The following is a 21,200-nucleotide window of genomic DNA, read 5'->3' on the forward strand; positions in this document are numbered from 1 at the left end:
TTTTACATATATCATCTAAAGTGTGATCTCTTTCAAGTTTGCGAAAGGCGTTTTGATCGGTCACTCGGTTTGGCCGCCATATTGGATTTTGCGAAAATCGTAATTTCATCTTTAAAAATCTTCTTCTGTAGAACAAGCATACCGAATCGACAGAAATTGTACATGCATCATCTATAGTGTTATCTCTTTCAAGTTTGTGAAAGGCATTTGGATAGGTCACCTGGTTTAGCCGCCATATTGAATTTTGCAAAAAGCGTAATTACTCTTAAAAATTATATACTCCAGAACAAACACACAGATTCAATTGAAATTTTATGTATATCATCTAAAGTGTGATCTCTTTCAAGTTTGCGAAAGGCGTTTGGATCGGTCACATGGTTTGGCTGCCGTATTTGATTTTGCAAAACCCCACTCGTAATTTAATCTTTAAAAACATTCTCCTCCAGAACCAATACACAGATTGAACTAAAATTTTACACTCATAATCCCTAGTGGTAGTTCTTTTTAATTTCCGAAGGGCGTTTGGGTCAGTCAGAAGGTTTGTTCGCCGTATTGGATATAGCGAAAATCGCAATTTAATCATTAAAAATCTTCTTCTCAAAAACCAACACAGATTCAACTGACATTTTACTCATGTCTTTCTTAGTACGAGCACTTTCAAGTTTGCGAAAGGTATTTGGATCGGTTAAGTCGCCTCAATGTTCATAAGGCTGCAGTTTAAAACCTGGTCAGTCAGAAGATCGATCAGTGATGTATGTTATATTGTACACTTGAAAGTCAAAGACGGCACAACAGACTGCAATGCCCGCTGTCAAATTCAGCTAGCAGTCACAAGAACCCTAATCTCGGCCCCTTGTGTAAGGCAACTTTGGCGACAAGCTTTTGTACGCCAGGTGTCGTTGTCAAGTATACCGCCACGGAAGTACTTAGAGGAGTGTGCCACTAGCTTTAAGGGGTGGCCGACTGCTGTGATTAACTGAATAAGAGCGGGACAAGGTCCTGCCAGGGCACAATTACTGGGGTCTACGCACAGCTGATATGTGAGTGTCAAGGATCATAAATGAAGCTATTCGGGTAATTTTATATGTAGGTGTCTCAATGCACGCTCACTTGTTCATCACGAATGAAAAAGAAAGATACATGACATTGCAAGGTGTGGTGATTTGTTTATGATTATCTATCAGACATGCATGGAGTGGCCCTTGTGCGTTATGTAACTGAGAGCATGTAGCTGATTAAAGATGTAAACAAGACCACATCAAGCCCAGCTGTTTATGTCGTAAAAATCGCTGATACACATCGATTAAAACAACACCTTGTTTTATGAAGTTCTGTAGCTTGATCGTATTTCACTGTAATTGCTTTCTGCCATTGCACGCCCGGTCTGTGAAATCGCCGAAATTTACCCGATATTTATCGGCGATTTGGGGACTCTAATATCGATACTAGACGATAGTAGAATGACTTGCCCTGTGCTTCGGTACGCCAGATCTGTGAAATCGCCGATATTTACTCCATGTTATAGGCAATTTGGGGACTCTATATCGATAGTAGACGACCTGTGCTTCGGTACGCCAGATCTGTGAAATCGCCGATATTTACTCCATGTTTATAGGCAATTTGGGGACTCTATATCGATAGTAGACGACACTAGAATGACTTGCCCTGTGCCTCGGCACGCAAGGTTTGTGAAATCGCCGATATTTACCAGATATTTATCGGTGATTTGGGACTCTAATATCGACACTAGACGATACTAGATTCCGTCAAATCGTGGGTAAATATCCGATATAAACCCGACTTCCAAGGACTTACTCTAACTTCGATACTGGACGATACCGGTACTAGATTTTGTCAAATCGCGGGTAAATATCCGATATATATCGAAGATTTCACCACCTTACTGTTCTGGTCAAACCCGACTCCCAAGGACTGACTCTGACTTCGACACTAGGCGATACTAGATTCTGTTTAATCGCAGGTAAATATCCTATATCGGAGATTTCACCACCTAATAGATCTAGCCGAGCCAATCTAACTTCGATATTGTATAGTCTATTAGCCGTAACTATCGGATATCATATAAAAGTGCAATGTCGCTGTGTCCTCCCCCTGACAGCCGATGATAGACCAGTGCGAGAACGCACCAGAGTTGTCGACAACATGACAAGTTTTACTAAAGGCGGCAGCCAAGGAAACACGAAATCATAAGAAAACTTCTTGATGACAACGTATCAGTGCAACGTGTGTCGATCATTCTGATGTGATCGTTGACCCACCAAACAGGTTGGAGGCACTGAACTGTTTCGAAGAGGCTGTTCAAGTTACGGATAAGTTTGGAAATCCGCGTTTGGCTGTAGGTGCCTGTGTGATTATGGATAATTGCGGTTTCCACCATGCATGATATACTGAACAAAATCTCCAACGACTATTGCGGAAAGTCTACCGTGAATTTGGGAAGTTAGGTCACGGCAAAAGCATACGGCTTTTTTAACAACGTAGAGCGAGTAAGGCACTCCTGAACGGCGAAATGTTGGTGGTGTATTGTTGCCAAAAAGCAAATATCCCTACTGACGTTAGAATCTTGTGTGAATTGGCTTCCTTAATGATGAATTCGCAAGAATTTTCAGTGTACTGTGACGTGATATCGTAAACAGGTTTTCAGAGAAGGCACTCGATCATCTGCCGAGTCGACGTACTTCCACATTCATGTCGTGCAAATGCCCAAGTCTTGTCGCGATATTTGAGCATTTAACTTGATCGTCAGTGAAACAAAAAGATGTTATTCCATATCAAAACATTATGTGTTTTATATTTTAGGGTTCTCTTTACGTAATAGACATGAACATTTGGATTTATGATCCGTGATTTCCGCGATCCGTGGCATGATTCAAGCTGGCCGTGAATACGTACTGACGTTTTTGGTCATGACCCCTGACCCAAGTGTCATCGATACGCTGTGCGCTGTCCGAGCATCGCTTGCTAAATTCATGGAGCTTGAAAATTGTGCTTTACCTGTAGGGGGCACTTGAAAATTTAGTGGTCCTTTTATGTTTTACATTTTCCGATTCCAAGTTTTTTGTAGGTAATTTAATGAAAAATGAATACCATCTTTATGTCATTCAAATGTTGTAATGTTAGTAATAATTTAACAGAATCTACAACCATTTTGTCACATTCCATGACTTTTATCTCGAAAAAATCTAAACATGTGTGATTGTCATAAAAAAATCAAACTTGAGCCTAGTAACAGGGCAGAAGCTGCAACCGTTGATGATTTTTGCAATCTCTATCCAATATATCAACTACAGTTTCTTGCGGTCTCCCTCCAGCAGCTCAAACACACAATGTTCAGTTTGTCGACAAAGCCTCTCTATATAAATATGTATTAGGTGATAGTTTAATTAGAGTCCAGACTGACAGTCAGTTGTCAGCACTGATGCATGGTACACATACACAGGCTGTGCTAGCAAGCTGAATACTGGACAGTTCAACATGCTGTAGAACACGAACGCAGTTGTATAAACTGAAAAATATTGTCAAAATTATCAAAGATAATACAGCTACTGCCTATTGGCAACTGTCACTATCAGATACCGCCCTGCTACTGTAGTGTCACTGTTACTGCATACGTGAGCAGTGACAGAGATAGCTGTGACTCTGATATACATTGTAGTTGAAGAAGAGTTTGTGTCAAATGACGCTCATGATAGTGAAACATTACCTAAACAAGATCAGGCCAGAGAGCAACACAAGGAAGAACACATGGAAATGTTTGAATTCTGGCATATGAGAATAATCAAATATTAAAGACAAAAGATGGGGTCACCATGCTTGATTTTCTAAATTTTCATAGTCTTGTCATAAAATTATACAAAAGTAAAACTTTGAACAGTAAAGATGAAATGAAAGAATATATGACTAAATGGAATTATTTATTTTTTAACCAAATTTGCAATTATTACTGCCTAAATTTCAGAGATGAATACATTCATTTGATGGAATATTTTAACCTTCCAGTATTGTCAATTTTGAGTAGCATCTAATTCATATATGTCTTGTACTTTTGAAACAAATTTTTGGTATGTCACCGTGCTCAGTTTAAGACGCCATATTTGATTTCGCGAAAATCGCAATTTATCTCTAAAAATCTTCTTCTCCAGAACCAAAACACTGATGGAAGTGAAATTCCACTTTTGTCATTCTTAGTGAGAGCTCTTTCAAGTTTGTGAAAGGCAATTGGATCGGTCACATGGTTTTGTCCCCATATCGTATTTTGCATGAAACAGACAAATATGAGATGATGTTCAAAATTCTTCTTTACAAGAACTTGACTGTTTTCAAGCTAAAATTTTGCACATAATGTTATCAGTGCAAGAAATGGACACCATGTTAATCACTTGGGCCCCGCCAACGCTGCTTGCAGCTTTAATTCGGCTGGGCCCCTATTGGTTTTATAGGAGTTCAATATTCTTTCTTCTTCTTCTTCTTCTTCTTCCGCTGTTTTTTTGTCGACCTAGAACTCAATCACCGCTTACCGCAAACTTCTGAAACTTGCAGGGCTAATAGGTACCTATGAGATCTCGTGCACCTGGGTATACAAATTTCGATTGGTCACGTGACCTGGCGGCCATATTGGATTTTCCAAAAATCTAAAAATGACTTCTCCAGATAACCTAGGGGTCTAGTCGATTTGAAATTTTTGTATAGCAAGCATGGCCTAAGGTCTTAAAAATTTGCCAATAAAATCGCATGCGGTTACGTGACCTTGGCCGCCATATTGGATTTTGAAAAATACCAATTTAATCTTTAAAAATCTTCTTCTCCAGAACCAAATACCGATTCGACTAAAATTTCACATGTAACATCTTAAGTGTGATCTCTTTCAAGTTTGCGAAAGGCGTTTTGATCGGTCACGTGGTTTGGCCGCCATATTGGATTTTGCAAAAATCGTGATTTAATCTTTAAAATCTTCTTCTCCAGAACCAACACACCGATTCTACTGAAATTTGATAAGTAACATCTTAAGTGTGATCTCTTTCAAGTTTGCGGAAGGCGTTTTGATCGGTCACGTGGTCTGGCCGCCATATTGGATTTTTGCGAAAATCATGATTTAATCTTTAAAAATCTTCTTCTCCAGAACCAACTCACCGATTTGACTTAAATTTGACATGTAACATCTTAAGTGTTGTCTCTTTCAAGTTTGCAAAGGCGTTTTGATCGGTCACGTGGTTTGGCCGCCATATTGGATTTTGCGAAAATCGTGATTAAATCTTTAAAAATCTTCTTCTCCAGAACCAACACACCGATTCGACTGAAATTTGACATGTAACATAAAAAGTGTGATCTCTTTCAAGTTTGCGAAAGGTGTTTTGATCGGTCACGTGGTTTGGCCGCCATATTGGATTTTAGGAAAATCATGATTTAATCTTTAAAAATTTTCCTCCCAACAACCAACACACCGATTGAGCTGAAATTTTATGTGTAACATCTTAAGTGTGATCTCTTTCAAGTTTGCGAAAGGCATTTTGATCGGTCATGTGGTTTTGCCGCCATATTGGATTTTCCGTAAAATATTAAATTCCAAGTGCAAAGTACAGTAACTATTAGATGATGTTCAAAATCCTACTTTTGCAAGCTCGAATTTTGCACATAATATCATTAGTGCAAGATTTTTCAACCATGTTAACCGCTTGGGCCCCGCCAACGCTGCTTGCAGCTTTAATTAGGGGCCCAAGCCAACCGGCTGGGCCCCTATTGGTTTTATAGGAATTCAACTTTCTTCTTCTTCTTCTACTTCTTCTTCTTCTTCCGCTCTTTTTTTGTCGACCTAGAACTCAAACACCGCTTACCGCAAACTTCTGAAACTTGCAGGGCTAATAGGTACCTATGAGATCTCGTGCACCTGGGTATACAAATTTCGATTGGTCACGTGACCTGGCGGCCATATTGGATTTTCGAAAAATACCGATTTAATTTTAAAAATCTTCTTCTCCAGAACCAACATACAGATTTAGCTGAAATTTTACTCATGGCATCCTGAGAGTGATCTCTTTCAAGTTTGCGAAAGACGTTTGGATCGGTCACGTGATTTGGCCGCCATCTTGGATTTGACGAAAATCGCAATTTAATCATTAAAAATCTTCTTCTCCAGAACCAACACACCGATTTAACTAAAATTTTACTCATGTCATCCTTAGAGTGATCTCTTTCAAGTTTGCGAAAGACGTTTGGATCGGTCACGTGATTTGGCCGCCATCTTGGATTTTACGAAAATCGCAATTTAATCATTAAAAATCTTCTTCTCCAGAACCGACACACCGATTAAAGTGAAATTTTACTCATGTCATCCTTAGAGTGATCTCTTTCAAGTTTGCGAAAGACGTTTGGATCGGTCACGTGATTTGGCCGCCATCTTGGATTTTACGAAAATCGCAATTTAATCATTAAAAATCTTCTTCTCCAGAACAAACACACCGATTTAACTTAAATTTTACTCATGTCATCCTTAGAGTGATCTGTTTCAAGTTTGCGAAAGACATTTGGATTGGTCACATGATTTGGCCGCCATCTTGGATTTTACGAAAATCCTAATTTAATCATTAAAAATGTTCTCCTCCAGAACAAACACACCGATTTAACTGAAATTTTGCTCATGTCGTCCTTAGAGTGATCTCTTTCAAGTTTGCGAAAGACGTTTGGATCGGTCACATGATTTGGCCGCCATCTTGGATTTTACGAAAATCGCAATTTAATCATTAAAAATCTGCTTCTCCAGAACAAACACACCGATTTAACTGAAGTTTTACTCATGTCATCCTTAGAGTGATCTGTTTCAAGTTTGCGAAAGACATTTGGATTGGTCACATGATTTGGCCGCCATCTTGGATTTTACGAAAATCGCAATTTAATCATTAAAAATCTTCTTCTCCAGAACAAACACACCGATTTAACTGAAATTTTACTCATGTCATCCTTAGAGTGATCTCTTTTAAGTTTGCGAAAGACATTTGGATCGGTCGCATGATTTGGCCGCCACATTGGATTTTCGAAAAATCGCAATTTAATCATTCAAAAACTTCTTCTCCAGAACTAACACCAAAATCTTTTCGCAAACTTAATAGGCCACACTACTAGATGCTATATAATAAATTTCAAGGAAATTAACCAGGCAGTTTTTGAGAAGAAAATTTTAAAGTATTATTTTTCTGATTTTTCAATGACCTTTGACCTCCCCTATACCTCTGCAGCTAAGCTATACAAATGGCTTATTCTGGCCTATGTAAGAGTCATATCTAATTCTGGGCAATCTAATAGAGCAAGAGGTCAGATTTTTGGTATATAGGGATAACTACGAAAAACAATTTTTTTAACAAAATGTCACATGACTTCGATGACCTTTGACCTCAAATATACATATACGTCCATAACTTAGGAACCACAAGTGCTACATCCTTCATATTTGGTAGGATGGGAGACCTTATGGTGCCATATCCGGTACCTCATTAAATATGCACATATCTAATTTTGGGCAAGCCAATAGAGCTAGAGGTCTGATTTTGGTATATAGGCATAACTTAGCAATACAATTTTTTTGACAAATTGTCATGTGACCTCAATGACCTTTGACCTTAAATATACGTATATGTTCATAACTAAGTAACCACAAGTGCTACACCCTTCATATTTGGTATGATGGGAGACCTTATGACACCACATCCTGTACCTCATTAATTATGCGCATATCTAATTCTGAGCCAGCCAATAGAGCTAAAGGTCTGATTTTTGGTATATAGGGATAACTTAGCAATACAATTTTTTTTGACAAAATATCACGTGACCTCGATGACCTTTGACCTTGAATATACGTATATGTCCATAACTCAGTAACCACAAGTGCTACACCCTTCATATTTGGTATGATGGGAGACCTTATGACACCACATCCTGTACCTCATTAATTATGCGCATATCTAATTCTGAGCCAGCCAATAGAGCTAGAGGTCTGATTTTTGGTATATAGGGATAACTTAGCAATACAATTTTTTTTGACATAATGTCACGTGACCTCGATGACCTTTGACCTTGAATATGCGTATATGTCAATAACTCAGTAACCACAAGTGCTACAGCCTTCATATTTGGTATGATGGGAGACCTTATGACACCACATCCTGTACCTCATTAATTATGTGCATATCTAATTCTGAGCCAGCCAATAGAGCTAGAGGTCTTATTTTTGGTATATACGGATAACTTAGCAATACAATTTTTTTGACAAAATATCACGTGACCTTGATGACCTTTGACCTTGAATATACGTATATGTCCATAACTCAGTAACCACAAGTGCTACAGCCTTCATATTTGGTATGATGGGAGACCTTATGACACCACATCCTGTACCTCATTAATTATGTGCATATCTAATTCTGAGCCAGCCAATAGAGCTAGAGGTCTGATTTTTGGTATATAGGGATAACTTAGCAATACAATTTTTTTGACAAAATATCACGTGACCTCGATGACCTTTGACCTTGAATATACGTATATGTCCATAACTCAGTAACCACAAGTGCTACACCCTTCACATTTGGTATGATGGGAGACCTTATGACACCACATCCTGTACCTCATTAATTATGCGCATATCTAATTCTGAGCCAGCCAATAGAGCTAGAGGTCTTATTTTTGGTATATAGGGATAACTTAGCAATACAATTTTTTTGACAAAAGATCACGTGACCTTGATGACCTTTGACCTTGAATATACGTATATGTCAATAACTCAGTAACCACAAGTGCTACAGCCTTCATATTTGGTATGATTGGAGACCTTATAACACCACATCTTGTACCTCATTAATTATGCGCATATCTAATTCTGAGCCAGCCAATAGAGCTAGAGGTCTGATTTTTGGTATATAGGGATAACTAAGCTTTACAATTTTTTTGACAAAATGTCACGTGACCTCGATGACCTTTGCCCTTAAATATGAGTATATGTCCATAACTCAGTAACCATAAGTGCTACATCCTTCATATTTTGCCGCCATATTGGATTTTACGTAAAACATGCAATTACCACTGACACGTACAGTAACTATGAGATGATGCTCAAAATCATACTTTTCCAAGATCGAATTTTGCACATAATATCATTAGTGCAAGATCTTTCAACCATGTTATCCGCTTGGGCCCCGCAAACGCTGCTTGCAGCTTTAATCCTCTTTTCTTCTTCTTCTGCCGATTCTTTGTCGACCTAGATCTCTAAAACGGCGTCTGGAACGAAAACTTCTAAAATTTGCAGGGCTAGTAGGTATCAATTAGTACTCGTGCACCTGACCCTTGAAATTTCGATTGGTCACGTGACCTGGTGGCCATATTGGATTTTCCCAAAACCTAAAAATGGCTTCTCCAGAAGACCTAGGGGTCTAGTCGATTTGAAATTTTTGTATAGTGAGCATGACCTAAGGTCTGTAGAATTTGCAAATAAAATTGCATGCGGTCACGTGACCTGGGCCACCATATTGGATTTTCTAAAATAGTCATTTAATCTTTAAAAATCTTCTTCTCCAGAACCGAAACATCGATAAAGCTCAAATTTTACTCATGTCATCCTTACAGTGATCTCTTTTAAGTTTGCAAAAGACATTTTCATCGGTCACGTGGTTTGGCCGCCATATTGGATTTTTTGAAATCACAATTTAATCTTTAAAAATCTTCTTTTCCAGAACAAATTCATCAATTGAACTAAAATTTAATAAATGTCATCTACAGTGTGATCTCTTTCAAGTTTGCGAAAAGCGTTTTGATTGGTCACGTGGTTTGGCCGCCATATTGGATTGTGCAAAAAATCGTAATTTAATCTTTAAAAATCTTCTTCTCCAGAACCAAAACACTGATTAAGCTGGAATTTTACTCATGTCATGCTTACAGTGATCTCTTTCAAGTTTGCAAAAGGCATTTCGATCGGTCACGTGGTTTGGCCGCCATATTGGATTTTGTGAAATCACAATTTAATCTTTAAAAATCTTCTTCTCCAGAACTAACACTCCGATTGAACTAAAATTTTACATCTATCATCTAAAGTGTGATCTCTTTCAAGTTTGCGAAAGGCGTTTGGATCGGTCATGTGGTTTGGCCGCCATATTGAATTTTGCAAAAAAATCGTAATTTAATCTTTAAAAATCTTCTTCTCCGGAACCGAAACACAGATTAATATAAAATTTTACTCATGTCACCCTTACAGTGATCTCTTTCAAGTTTGCAAAAAGCTTCTACATCTATCATTGAAAGTGTGATAATTTTCAAGTGTGCAAAAGGCATTTGGATCTGCAGTCTCGTAGTTTCGCCGCCATATTGGATTTTGTGAAAAATCGTAATTTAATCTTTAAAAATCTTCTCCTCCAGAACAAATACACCGATTGAACTAAAATTTTACACTTATTTTACCTAGTGGTAGTCCTTTAAGTTGCGAAAGGCATTTTGATCAGTCACGTAATTTGGCCGCCATATTGGATTTTGTTTAAATCACAATTTAATCTTTAAAAATCTTCTTCTCCAGAAGCAATACACACATTCAACTGAAATTTTACTCATATCTTTCATAGTGCGAGCACTTTCAAGTTTGAGAAAGGCATTTGGATCGGTTAAGTTGCCCAAATGTTCATAAGGCTGCAGTTTAAAACCTCGTCAGTCAGAAGATCGATCAGTGATGTATGTTATATTGTACACTTGAAAGTCAAAGACGGCACGACAGACTGCAATGCCCGCTGTCAAATTCAGCTAGCAGTCACACGAACCCTAATCTCGGCCCTTAGATCGTCCATGTAGCCGACACGAACACGAAGTGTCTGTTACCGGCTACCGAAAACTATGAAAAATAGTAACGAATAAGCTACAAAATCACTAATCAGGGCCCCTTGTGAAAGGCAACTTTTGCGACCAGCTTTTGTACGCCAGGTGACGTTGTCGAGTATACTGCGACGGAAGTACTTAGAGGAGTGTGCCACTTGCTTTAAGGGGTGGCCCACCGGTGTGATCGACTGAATAGAGACAAGGTCTTGCCAGGGCACAATTACTGGGGTCTACGCACAGCTGATATGTGAGTATCAAGGACCATAAATGAAGCTATTCGGGTATTTTTATATGTAGGTGTCTGAATGCACGCTCACTTGTTCATCATGATAAAAAAGACAGATACATGACATTGCAAGGTGTGGTGATTTGTTTATGTTTCTCTATCTGACATGGATGGAGTGGCCCTGGTGTGTTGTGTAACTGAGAGCATTTAGCTGATTAAAAATGTAAACAAGACCACATCAAGTCCAGCCGTTAATGTCGTAAAAATCGCTGATACATATCTATTGAAACAGCACCTTGTTAAATGAAGTTCTGCAGCTTGATCGAATTTCACTGTAATTGCTTTGTGCAGTGCATGCCCGGTCTAAGAGATCGCCGAAATTTACCCGATATTGATCAGGGATTTGGGGACTCTGATATCGATACTAGACAATAGTAGAATGACTTGCCCTGTGCCTCGGCACGCACGGTCTGTGAAGTCGCCGATATTTACTAGATATTTATTGGTGATTTGGGGACTCAAATATCGATACTAGACGATACTATATTCTGTCAAATCCCGGTTAAATATCCGATATATATCGTGACCTTGTATTTCTGGTCAAACCCGACTTCCAAGAACTGACTCTAACTTCGATACTGAACGATACTAGATTCTGTCGAATCGCGGGTTTATATCCAATATCGGAGAAGTTGGACGCTCTTGCCATAGTTCTAGGTCTAAATAGGTGCGACCTGGCATCTTATGTTTGTTTGCACAACTTATTATAGTGGAAACACTCAGTAAACATCCACTTCCTTCGGCGTCTTTGCCTGCTTTGTTTTGTGCGCGACTTCGCGCTGTCAGTAACTTTACCAGGGCAGACAATGGCTCGGAAATGCGCGATTTGCGCAATCGCGCAGGCGAGAGAAAACCATGTCCACCATCGTAAATTATGCCGGTTCCATCACTGTTACTAATGAATCAAAAATAATCCTTATATCAGCCATATTATCGACATATTTGTCATTTCATTGTCTACTCTTTGAACAAGATAATTTGTCGCTTTGTCGTACGTCGGCCGATGACTGACGGCAGACTTCTTGGCATGCAACCAACATAGTGAGTTGATAGCGTTGGAATATTGACAAAAGCTTAAATAGTAATGAGCATGCGCCAAAAAGTTTCAAGATCCCCCCGTTTTATAGTCCGGTCATTGTACGCTTTCGGTAGTTTCGAGACATCCAAACAATGCAAATGCATTACAAATGCACGGTACGATGCGCCTAGAGTTGATTGAAGTCGGGTGAAATGTTAAAAATTAAAATAATTTTTAAAATCATAGTTTCTTTGGTGTCTCTCCTATATCCATACGAACCTATTTGGAATTAGGCAGCGCAGGCCAGGTTTCCTAGCAATGGAATGCCTTATCTGAGTCTGTGCAGTAGTGAGTTAGTTTCAGTCGGGGATTCGATATATATCGGACATTTCACCACCTTACATGTACATGTTGTCATAAAACCGACTTCATGGACTGTCTGTAACTTCGATACTAAACGATACTAGATTTTGTCAAATCCCGGGTAAATATCCGATATATATCGGAAATTTCAGCGCCTTACTGTTCTGGTAAAACCCGACTTAATTCCAGCATGCTATTTTTTACATCCATGATTCCAGGGACTGACTCTAACCTAGATACTAGGAGATTCTGTCAAATTACGGGTAAATATCTGATATATATCAGATATTTCACCACCTTATAGATCTAGCCGAGCCAATCTAACTTCGATATTGTATAATCTAGTAGCCGTAAATATTGGATATCATATAAAAAGTGCAATGTCGCGGTGTCCTCGGGATTCCGGGATAAACTCCTTTGTGTAGCGCTCACCCCGCCCGCTATCGCGTTCACCACACTCAGGTGTCTCACATCACCTTCACCCCACTAAAGCATTCACAAATCACAGTTTACGATGCAGCTAGAAGGCAGCTACAATTACCAACTACAAATTGTTTATTGATTGTTGTCAGTTGGGAAGGAAACCAGGTTAAAATGGCTGCTCACTCACAGCCTGTCGGTAAAATGGCTAATCAAATCTGGACGCTCTAATAATAGTTATAGGTCTAAATAGGTGTGACCATTTCAGTTGTTAGTGTAGCTGTTCAGAACGTTTCTTTGCACAACTTATTACAGTGGGAACACTCAGTAAACATGCACTTCGTGAGGTTTATTAGTGTAAAAGTAGCCCTGCGTTCAGGTTTGTGTTCCCGGCGTTATACGGCCTCCACCACAGCCCTGCAACGGTCTGTGGAGATAACTTGGGTCTCTTCGGCGAGATTCACAATGGCGATCTCCATGGGTAAATTTAAATAACTTGTCGAGTACGTTATGTTTCAGAATGCGAGCGGTTTTGAACGTTAGTAGTAGGTTAGGAGGTAAAAGCAGATAGGGAAAGGATATTGCCTCTATTTTTTACATCCATGCCCCAATAGAGAAGAATTTCGGCCAAAAAGACCGTATTTCGTTGCGGTCTGGATCTGGACCGGACCGCAGAGACCCCAGTTATTACTTCCATACGATCAACCTCCCTATCAGTGCAACGGGTGTCGATCATTCTGATGTGATCGTTGGCCCATCAAACGGGTTTATATAAGTTACTGAACCTTTTCAGAGGGGCTGTTCAAGTTACGGATAAGTTTGGAAATCCGTGTTTGGCTGTAGGTGACTGTGTGATAATGGATAATTGCGGTTTCCACCACGCGCGATATATTGAACAAAATCTCCAACTACTATTGCGGAAAGTCTACCGTGAATTTGGAAAGTTAGGTAACGGCAAAAGCATACGACTTATTTTACAAAGTTGAGCGAGTAAGGCACTCCTGAACGGCGAAAATGTTGGTGGTGTATTGCTGGTAACAAGACAATATCTTTACTGACGTTAGGCACTTGTGTTGATTGGCTTCCGTAAAGATGAATTCGCGAGATTTTTCAGTGTATTGTGACGTGATATCGGAAACAGATTTTCAGAGAAGGCACTCGCTCGTCTGCCGAGTCAACGTACTTCCGCATTCATATCGTGCAAATGCGCAATTCTTGTCGCGATATTTGAGCATTAAACTTGATCGTCAGTGAAACAAAAAGATGGTTCTCAATATCAAAACATTATGTATTTTATATTTTAGGGTTCTGTTTAAGTAATAGACATGAATATTTGGATTTATGATCCATGATTTCCGCGATCCGTGGCATGATTCAAGCTGGCCGTGAATACGCACTGATTTTTTTTGTGATGACCCCTGACCCAAGTGTCATCGATACGTTGTGCGCGCTGTCCGAGCATCGCTTGCTAAAATTCATGGAGCTACCAAAGCTCCATGCTAATTCAAGCGTAAAGCAAATGTATCGAAAGTCTAACATGCACAAATATCTCAAGTCTATGAGTATTTTACTTTTGAACTGGTATGAAAATGGATATCTAATTCGTTTGAAAAACTGGTGTGCTGAAGCAGGTTTCGTGCTGTTAAAGCGCGACATGTACAGTACAGCACAGCACTGATAGCGATTGCAGGTTTGTTACCAAGGCTGCGTTCACAAAAAAAAAAACGGTTAGGGGGGGCTGGAGAAATTCAGGAACGGTGATTCGAAAATTTTGAGGGTAGTAGAGAGGGAACTTGAAATATTGCCCCACCTGTAGGGGGCACTTGAAAATGTTTTGGTTTCCTTTTATGTTTTACATTTTCCGATTCCAAGTTTTTGTAGGTAATTTAATGAACAATGAATACCATTTTTATGTCATTCAAAAATGTTGTAATGTTAGTAATAATTTAACAATCTACAACCCTTTTTAGCTACTATAGACTATAGTCTATAGAAGCTATTGGGATGGGTATCCGTCCGGCGTCCGTCGTCAGTCTGTATGTATGTATGTATGTATGTATGTATGTATGTATGTATGTATGTATGTATGTATGTATGTATGTATGTATGTATGTATGTATGTCCGTTTGTGAGGCGTCCATCCACTCAAATATCTTGAGAACCGCAGTACTTACTGATTTGATATTTGTTGTGTAGATGAAAAATATGATTTTGAGAAACTATTTTTTTTAATTTTTTGATATTGTTGAAAATAGGCAAATTAATGCCAAAAAAGGTGTTTTTGGTAAAAAATCTTCTTCTTCATAACCGCTGGTCAGACAGCTTTGTTATTTGGTATACAGGTCCCCAGGGATAACCCAACTTAGATTTGTTCAAATTGTGATGAAATATGCAAATCTGTATTTTTAAGGAATTTTTTTGTCATTTTTGGTCAAAATTTGACTTACAATGTATGTAATTCTTGTACTGTATAAACCCTATCAATTCACCCAGAAAAAAATAATTAATATGATTTTAAATAATTGAATCAATTAGGAAATCATCAAAGCCAAAATAATTTTAGTGTGGAATTATCAGAAAGTCAACTTTTTTTGACAGTTCATAGTGAAATGCTTACCATCTTGGAGGATTAAAACATGTAAAGGCAACTTTCCTGAATCCCAACTTTGATATATTCTGAACTACCATTTATGTTATCTAAAAGAAATTGCTCATAATAGTTTGTCATGATAGGGTGGTCAAATAAATAGAGATAGAGAAAGTTCTAATTTCCATTTATGGTTGACTTGGTAAGGATAAAATAAGATTACTTTTTGAGGAAAAAAATAGAGTGGTCAATTAAAAGAGTTGTCAAAGTGATAGGGTTTTATGGTAAAGCTTGGCTGTAAGATTCCTCGTGCTATTTATAGCAATTATGCAATCTGTGTAAACAGTTTAATGAAAGTGTAACATGATTCCTTATAATGCTTTTGATGACCTTGAACTTCTTAAGTTACAAACATTTATCTCTTCAGTGTGCTTTCTCTGAGTATGTACAGTCTCAACTTATTCAACAGAACTTACTTACAATGTTAATTTGAAAGTTAAAATGTGCTTGGTTAATAGGATGAAAATACTGATATTAAAAGATAACCAGCTCAAGATTCTTTATAACCTGACAGATATGCTGTTTTTTTATGATGAAAATCTTGATTAAAGCAAGTCTTGTTTACTTTAATTAGAATGTAATTAACTCTCGTTTATTTGCTATTATAGACTAATATAGTCTGATGAAATATGCAAATCTGTATTTTTACGGAATTTTTTCCATTTTTGGTCAGGCCATCCTGAAATGAGCTATCAAAGATATCCACCTTCTTCATCAATACATGTGTCACAAAAGGTTATTCTCTACATAACACAGCAGAGCTCTGTCAACTGTTGAGTCGCTTGTTTTTTCAAAACTGCTGGTCAGACAGCTTTAATATTTGGTTTACATGTCCCTAGGATGACCTTATTGAGATAATTTCATACAGTCAGGAAATACTTAATTTTGTATCCATGTCTATAGTAGCTTCAGGGACTTTGGCCCTATGTTTTAGTAACAGGGCACAAGCTCCAACCGTTGATGATTTTTGCAATACTTCTATGCAATATATCAACTACAGTTTCTTGCTGTCTCCCTACAGCATGCTCAAACACACAATGTTCAGTTTCTCGACAAAGCCAGTATATATAAATATGTATTAGGTGATAGTTTAATTAGAGTCCAGACTGACAGTCAGTTGTCAGCATTGATGCATGGTACACATACACTGGCTGTGCTAGCAAGCTGAATACTGGACAGTTCAACATACTGTAGAAAGTAGAACACGAACGAAGTTGTATAAACTGAACATAAATATTGTCAAAATTATCAAAGATAGTACCGCTACTGCCTATGGGCAACTGTCACTACCAGATACTGCCCTGTTACTGGTACAGTAGTGTCACTGTTACTGCATATGTGAGCAGTGACAGAGAGAGCTCTGACTATGATGTACATGGTAGTTGAACAATAGTGTGTGTCAAATGACGCTCATGAATTCTGGCATATGAGAATAATCAAATATTACAAACAAAAGATGGAGTCACCATGCTTGATTTTCTAAATTTTCACATTTTTGTCATAAAATTATACAAAAGTAAAACTTTGAACAGTAAAGCTGAAATGAAAAAAATATGACTAAATGGAATTACAACCAAATTTGCAATCATTGCACTCAAAATTTTTTGATGGAATATTTCAGCCTTCCAGTATTGTCAATATTGAGTAGCATCTAATTCAAATATGTCTTGTACTTTTGAAAGACATTTTCTGTAGCTCACTGTGCTCAGTTTCAGACTCCACATTTGATTTTGCGAAAATCGCAACTTATCTCTAAAATCTTATTCTCCAGAACCACAACACTGATGGCAATGAAATTCCACTTTTGTCATTCTTAGTGACAGCTCTTTCAAGTTTGTGAAAGGCAATTGATCGGTCACGTGGTTTTGCCGCCATATTGTATTTTGCATAAAACATACGATTACGATTGAAACAGACAGTAAATATGAGATGATGTTCAAAATTCTTCTTTACAAGGACTTGACTGTTTTCAAGTTGAAATTTTGCAAATAATAAAATCACTGCACGAACTGGAAACCATGTTAATCGCTTGGGCCCCGCCAACGCTGCTTGCAGCTTTAATTTGTAATTGTATTTCTTGCAACGACTGGTCAACCCTGTGGAGGGATAACGTCTATAACAAGGCCCGAATACGGTTTTAGGTACCAAGAAATACTACACAGTGTGATTCGTGAATTAATAGCGAGCGCAGCGAGAGCGGCCGAAGGCCGCTCGCGAAGCGAGCATTAAGACTAATGCGTGTACAAGAAGTTTAGAATGGAATCTCTATATACCTACGAGTTTGAAAATAGAGCACAGTTCCATGGAGGCGGCCATTTTGAATACTTTTACACGGATTGCGTGAAATTAAAGATATCATCTACCACAAAAACTACTCGAAAAGTGTATTGCCGACAAAAGAATCTCTCAGTTCCAAAGAAAGTGTGAAATTTGTTTCAAAATAACTATTTTCGATCACTTTTGAAGGCCCGCGTCGGTCATCACTAGGCGCCGCCATTTTGAAACAAGCCTACTCTCGCGAGAACGAACGGTCAACTCACGCGAGAATTAAAACTCGTGTGCTGAGAGCTGCCGACGGGAATATCAAATACGTGTTTTACATTAGCTGCCTCTGTACCCGCCCCTGTTTAATATAATAAACTGATCGAAATCATATAATTTACCAGTTTTAAATAATTTTCGCTAGTGAACTTGGCATTTCCGAGTTAAATTGCTATAAATGTTATTCTAGAAAACAATTGGCAACAATTCAACCTGAATGGCCAAGATATGCATCATAATCATGCATCAAACACAGAAATTAGCATGCTGTTGCCTGAAAACATCAATGACGATGTACCCTACGCTGCGCTCGCTCTCAGGTCAGACCTGTTACATAATATACAAACCTGTCCTACAATTGGCACTATCTTTATATTCCTGCGTAACGCACACAATGATGGCCGCCGCTTTCTCCACTGCGTCGGCCATGGCCGCCAAAGTGGATCCGCCCATTTGCTCGATATCCATCCACACTCTGTATCCCTCCGCCTTGAGGCGATCTTTGATCTGAATCATAAGCGGCTGGTAGTTCCACTGGTAACTGATCATGACGTGTTGTTCAGGCTCGTCCCCGGCGTCAACCTGGCCTTCCTGCGAAGAGCTCTTCAGTTGAGAAAACGCCTTTGCTGTGTGAACAAACACAAGGCTAATCTCACTTTTTGTTCTTAATTGTCCGAAAATCATGACTACACTTAGAAACAAATGTGTTGGAAGCTCTCACTCAGTTTCCTCCGACTATCTGATGCGGAAAGGTGGAAATTTTACATTTCCTCAGGCCTACTAGCGTCTTCTTAAACAGAGACCAGACTTCCGTTGGATGTCATGACTAATAAACAAAGCAGTGGTTCAATAAATAAACCGACGCAGAAGTAATGTCACCTCTCACAAATCAGTTTTTTACAAACAATTTAACCTATCGTAGTGCTTTTTACTTCGGTAAAAAGTAACAATCGTAAAAAAATGACTGATACACACCATACTTGGCTTGTTTCTCACGCAGAACCCAGAGAGTACCCTCACAGGCTTTCTTCAGTCGCGGATTTTCGTGCGTTGCATATTTCTCAAGTTCCTGTACGAGAGCCTCCCTTTCCAGTATCACCTTCTTGTTTTTGTCGTCAAAGGAGAGTTCCCAGACAGTTCCGGCTGCCGCTGTTGATAAACAAACAAACAAATAAATAAATAAATAAATAAATGAATAAATAAATAAATAAACAAATAAATAAGTTCAAATATGATTAGCAACTTTGGAAAGGATGTTTTCACAATTGCGGGACTGGGAATCGTAATATTTTGCGAGCAAACTTGGCATCTGAAAACGCATCTGAGGAAGAAACAGTTTCCAAGAGTTCCTAGCAAATATTCAGTTACACATGCTAGGCTGTCGTGGAAAGTTCTGTCACGAAGCTACATACCAATCTTTTCTGCGATTTTGCCGTCGTTCAACAAGCTTTCCAGTGGCACCAGTCCCCCGGCGTTCACTATCTGAACTTTATTGGAGTCGTTTACGGCCAATCTCTTCACGCCTAGAAAGAGGTAAGGTAATTACATCAGGCACAGACTTCGATTAAACCGCCGTAAAAAGTTCAATTTGAAAGCCTACATATTCAGAATGTTTCATCTGAGCAACATAATTTTTTCAATACAGATTCACAACGTTTGCAAACAACCTTCTGTATCACTTGATAACCTTGTAAATAGACAGAAAACACGATTGGAACTAATTTGGGATAATTGGATGGTGAAGTAATATCTATTTGATCTGCTAATGTAAGCTCATCTGCTTTTCTTTTTAAGTTACACACTTTTTTATGAGTAATTTGTAATATCGCAACATTCAGCTATAGAGCACCCAGCATTTTTGAGAAATTTTTAAAATATAAAAATCCAATTATCCCAAATTAGTTCCAATCGTGTTAAAAATTAAAGCTTACACATTTGCCATAATCATTAATATCCATAAAAGCGTGTAAGTTTTCCACAAAATCTGACTGAGGAAGGTAAAGCCAATGGTCATTATTTTATTCTCGCTTTGGGGTTGTTACAGTGAATGCTTTCGATGTTACCTTCTGTCAGCTCAAGTGCAGAATAACCACCATCTTTGTGATTCTCGTTGGCGGCAGCTCTGGTCAACCGCCCGATGATATACGCTATTAGGCCCTCATCGGCGAAGAATCTCTCGCTCTGCTCCTCGTTCAACGTGTACGCCATGATGAAAATCATGTAGGTCCTGGGTCGTTCATCCTGCAGTGACAGCAGAGGGGACAGGTACTGATCAACGACGTTGGCGTCTCGTATGATACCTCTGGACTTATCGTGAATGCAGCAGTTGTAGATAGACGCAAGACAAGATCTCACAGCCCGTCCGGCAATCTGTAAATGAAAAAGTCAGAAATTCAGACAATCGTTCTCTTTATCCTAACTTGCACCGCTAGACTTGGGTACATTGAATTGTTTCAAAAAAGATGGGTAGATCTGTATACAGGGTAATTAAGGTATGTTGACTCTTGTACAGGGAAACAGGGTAATAGGGTTAACCTGAGAAGACTGGCTTACGGTATGATGATGCCCCTCGGGCACAGATATTCGGACTCCGAGTCTAAAATGTTTACATCATTTTTCTGGTCTACCGCTTTTGGGGGCTCATTTTGATGCTCATGGACTAAGACAAATTTTATCGTCTTAGTTTTGTGAAAATCAAAACTTTAATTTACACCATAGAGTTAACACAGGAATGGCGGCCATTTTGAATTTCAAATATTGGTAAATGTTACCATGGAGCTCCGTTTCTAGCTCCATGATGTTACGCAATTTATTTCTCTTGCACAAAAAAAATTGTACAGTTACCCCTGATTTTTTTTCTTGCTTTGTTAAGAGAATGGTTGAAAGTTTCGTTGCGGGAAGTTTTAGCAAGGTTAAAATCTTTCAATATCAAGGTCCATACTACCTTAACCTGAGAAGAGTTGGTGCATGCGCACCCTCGTTTTTCCCCAGAGTGTCTAAGTTTGGTTCAATGTATAGTACAAGGCAGTGAATATGAAATGGTCATTCTTTGTGGTAGTTACAAT

At 38.6% G+C, this 21,200-nt stretch overlaps 1 protein-coding gene across 2 annotated transcripts in view; it reads right to left on the reverse strand.

The window, feature by feature from the left end:
* The window catches only part of LOC139121803 (uncharacterized), a 53,074-nt gene that overhangs the window by 23,132 nt on the left and 8,742 nt on the right, over positions 1 to 21,200 (reverse strand). For both annotated transcript variants that reach the window (XR_011549354.1, XR_011549355.1), the window contains 4 exons: positions 20,199 to 20,505; positions 19,548 to 19,658; positions 19,111 to 19,284; positions 18,483 to 18,761 (listed from right to left, as the gene is read on the reverse strand). The gene's annotated coding sequence lies outside the window, so the exon portion shown is untranslated. The remainder of the gene's footprint in view (positions 1 to 18,482; positions 18,762 to 19,110; positions 19,285 to 19,547; positions 19,659 to 20,198; positions 20,506 to 21,200) is intronic.

The sequence above is a fragment of the Ptychodera flava genome, chromosome 21, assembly GCF_041260155.1.
Source record: "Ptychodera flava strain L36383 chromosome 21, AS_Pfla_20210202, whole genome shotgun sequence".
Classification (NCBI taxonomy): Eukaryota; Metazoa; Hemichordata; class Enteropneusta; family Ptychoderidae; genus Ptychodera; species Ptychodera flava.